The following is a 4677-nucleotide window of genomic DNA, read 5'->3' on the forward strand; positions in this document are numbered from 1 at the left end:
TTATTCTTATTCTTATTATTATTATTATTCTTCTTCTTATTATTATTCTTATTATTGGTGTTAGTATTGTTATTATTGTTATTATTATTATTATTATTATTATTATTATTATTATTATTATTATTATTATTATCATTGTTCATAATAATAATAGTAATAATAACGACAACAACAATAACAGTAATAATAAAAATAATATAAAACTGTGTTAGTGAAAAGAATACAAACCACATAAGTGCACTAGACCTCTGTAGAATGTATGGGAAGAGGGTCGAAAGGGTGACTCACATTGTTGGTGCTTGTGAAAGTCTTGTGCAGAAAGAGTATAAGTGAAGGCACGAGATAGTAGACCGAATCCTCCACTGGCTCCTATGCCATAAGTATGGATATGTGGTTACGAGTGCTTAGTACTAACTTACACCGGAAAAGATAATGGACGGAAAGGAGAAAGCAAAAATCTTCTGGGACTTTGATTTCTACAGATAAAGTGTTGGAGCACCGAAGGCCGGATATATTAGCCTTTAGGAGGTACAAATTAGAGTACCCAACAATCGACGTAGCAGTGCCAGGAGAGCAACATATCATCATAAAAGAAAGAGAAAAATTGATAAATATGGAGACATGAGATTTGAGTTCACTAAGATGTAGCAACTAAGAAAGTCGAACATAAAGGTTATCCGTATTGTGATCGGATCATTGGGTTCAATACCACCCAATCTGGAAAATCCTCTGAAAACCTTCGAAATACCCTACATTCTAGATGTATTGCCAAAGTCGGCATTACATGGAACTGCACGCATGTTGCGCAAAGTACTGCTTTACTGGGGTGTTTGTTGTGACTTGACGAACACAACAAACCCTTGGTAGATACAAGAACTTCAATCAACAACCTTCGATATTGTATACTGTGCAACGTCTATAATAATAATAATAATAATAATAATAATAATAATAATAATAATAATAATAATAATGATAATAATAATAATAATAATAATAATTATAATAATAATAATAGTAACAATAGTTTCACACTGCATGGCAGCAATGGAGAAAAGAAGTAATACAAAGAACGACGTAAATGTAAACTAGTCTAGATGTGACAGACTTTCGTCCGGCACGTGCACTGTGGGTAAGTAGCACCAGCCCGGTCTTCATTGGACCATCGGCATGAATACTCCTCTCATGAAAAGTTATATTTTGAGTCGGGTCGTTGATGATGAAGGGAAACCCATTAGAGGAGAGAGAAAAGAGATGCACGTTGATACAGAAAAAGGACTCAGATATTGCGAAACAGAGTTTCTGTGGTGAGGTAAGGGTTATGAGGAAGAAGGAATGGCTAACAGAATTAGAGCTTGACGAAATTAAGAACAGGTTGACGATCGAAAACACAGGGATTGAGGTAGAAGTGGCCACAGAGAAAGTTGGCGATGCTGTATTTAAGGAAGATACTCGGGAGAATTAAAATGACTTTAGCCCTGAGAGTATAGAAGGACTGAATGATAAGGACAGAAAATTGATCGGTGACGTCACTTGTATGATTGCGAAAAGCCTGGACATAGAAGTAAATGAATTCAAGAAATTAGGCAGAAATTAGCTCAGGTTTGGACTTAGAAGGAGAATAAAATACAGAAAGAAATCACTACAGATAATATAATCGGAACCAATAAACTGACTGGGGCTTGTATTAACTATGTGGGTAAGAAAGTAGTCGCCGAAGCACTCCGTAATAGAGGAAATGTAGAAAAAATGCCTTGGTGGAAAACAAAAGAAATGAAATCAATGAACGAACTCTGAAAAGATATCATCGTCTTGGAAAAAAAGAAAAATTTGAAATCAGGAAGAAAGAGAAACATCAGGAAATAGAAAGTAGATATAGCATAAAAAAGGAGGCTAAATGTTGTCCTTGAAGAGCTGAAACAAATATTTTAGGTTAGAGGTACAAAGATCAAGAGATATGACCTAAAAATTGAACAATATGAAATCAATAGTTTGTTATAATGGATCAGAAAAAAATGTTTATTTGACGCTAAATAGAAAGGTTCACAGCAGAGAGAAACTAGACGTTGAAGAAAGTAGGAACTTTTGGAATAACAACTGGGATAATGGAATAAAGAACAATGAAGTTGCTGTGTGGTTGAATAAATTAAGATCAGAGTACTATGATGTGAAACAACAATATAAGAATAACAGCTGAAATGGTGACTGAGCAGACAACAAATATCCCTAACTGGAAATGTTCAAGTCAAGATGGAGTATAAAGGTATTGGGTGATAATCTTTCTAGCAATACTCAAAAGATATGGCAGTGAAAATGAACAAAATGATCAACTGCGGGGTGAAAATACCCAAGTAGATGACCACAGGTAGAATAGTTCTTTGCGAAAAGGATTCCTGTAGAGGTAATGCAGTGAATAATTATCGGCCTATCTCCTGCCTGTTCCTGATGTGGAAGTTGATGACAGGAACGATATCTAATTGTGTGCATAACTTCCTGGAAAGATTAACAAATTGCTAATGGAACAAACGAATGAAAAGAGGAGAAAAATTAAATTACCTGTTATACATGGATAGCTTAAAGATCTTCGGGAAGACCGAACGTGAAATAAATGGTCTGGTTTCAACAGTTCAGATATTCAGCAAGGATATATTGGGATAGAATTTGGTGTTGAAAAGTGTGGTATCCTTATCAAAAACAGAAAGGCAAAGAATTGTGTGATGGTGTATAACTGCCCGATGACGAGAAAAACAAGGATGTTGACACTGATAGATTTAAGTATCTGTGTATTTTGGAGTATGACAAAATCAAAGGAGATGAAGGAACGATTTAGGTGAGAATATCTCAGAATAGCAAAATTTACTATGGAAGTATATTCAATGGAAAAAAACAAGGGCAGGGCAATGAATCCATCGGATGTTTGCTCAATACGAAAAGTGCGAGGTGTTGCTACGTAGATGAAAAAGGAACCCGAAGAAAGGATAGAAAAATCAGGAAAGTTATGACATGTTTTCAAAGCAAACATTTTAATCACGCAGCCATGTCTACGTTCATAGAAATTGAAGATACCTTTAAAAATCTTATATGACAGATACATGACTTCTACCTCTTTTAGGTTTATATTTTATATGAAGAAAGTTGCTTCATTGACTAAATTGATAGAGAAACGGGGCTCAGATATTACGAAACAGGTTCTGTGGTGAGGTAAGGGCTATGAGGAAGAAGTGATGGCTAACAGAATTAGAGCTTGACGAAATTAAGAACAGGTTGACGTTAGAAAACACAGGGATTCATGTAGAAATGGCCACAGAGAAAGTTGGCGATGCTGTATTTAAGGAAGATACTCGGGAGAATTAAAATGACTTTAGCCCTGAGAGTATAGAAGGACTGAATAATAAGGATAGAAAATTGATCGGTGACGTCACTTGTATGATTGCGAAAAGCCTGGACATAGAAGTAAATGAATTCAAGAAAGTAGACAGAAATTAGCTGAGGGTTGGACTCAGAAGGAGAATAAAATACAGAAAGAAATCTAAAATTAAATTTTCTTAGTCAAATATGAAGAAAGTATTTAGAATCTGCTGTCGCTAAACTTGAGAACTCTAAAGTTAGACCTAAGTTCAAATTAACTTTGGAGAAAAAAGGGTGGGAATGTTTATGCATTTTCTAAAACCAGTATCTATAGGCGCAGGAGGGAATGTGTGGTAAGATGCTTCCTTTCCAACCACATGGCTCCGGGTTAAGTTTCACTGCGTGACACCTTAGGCAAGTATCTTCTACTATAGCCTCCAGTCATCCAAAACATTGTGAGTGGATCTGGTCGACGGAAACTGAAAGAAGCCCATCGTATGTGTATGTGTGTGTGTGTGTGTGTGTGTGTGTGTGTGTGTGTGCGTGTATGCGCGTGTGTGTATTTGTGTGTCTGTATTTGTTCTCCCGCCATCACTTGATAACCGATGTTGGCGTGTTTACTTCTACGCACATTAGCGGTTCGGCTTAATAGACGGCTATAATAAGTACAGGCTTACAAAGAATAAGTCCTGGGGACGATCTGTTCTCAAAAGGCGATGCTCCAGCATGGCCGCAGTCAAATGACTGAAACAAGTAAAAGCCGTAAAAGAATAGAAATACAGCGAAAGCAAAAAGCAAAAAATGTACGCGTTTATATACTTGCACGCAATGCATTTGTTTCAAGTGTTCATACGTAAGTATCTATTTTCTCTCATACTGTCTGCCATTGAAGTTATATCTCTTTCAACTCTCTCTCTCTCTCTCTCTTTCACTCTCTCTCTCTTTCTCTCTCTCTTTCTCTCTCTCTCTCTGTCTCTCTCTCTCTCTCTCTCTCTCTCTCTCTCTCTCTCTCTCTCTCTCTCTCTCTCTCTCTCTCTCTCTCTCTCTCTCTCTCTCTCTTCTTCTCATTCATAATATACTAACCGTATTAAACTTTCTATTCTGATATCTCTCATATATTTTGTGTCATCTCACTATATCAATCACTATGTATTTGCCCGCTTATACGTATACATATGTATGTGTGCATGCAGAAATATGTGTATGTATGTATGTAAGTTCGTACTTATGCATGTGTATGTATATATTTATGAATGTATGAATACACTGATAGATAGATAAATATATAGATATTCATACATGCATGTATGTATGTATGTATGTATATAT

Source organism: Octopus bimaculoides, chromosome 4, assembly GCF_001194135.2.
Source record: "Octopus bimaculoides isolate UCB-OBI-ISO-001 chromosome 4, ASM119413v2, whole genome shotgun sequence".
Classification (NCBI taxonomy): Eukaryota; Metazoa; Mollusca; class Cephalopoda; order Octopoda; family Octopodidae; genus Octopus; species Octopus bimaculoides.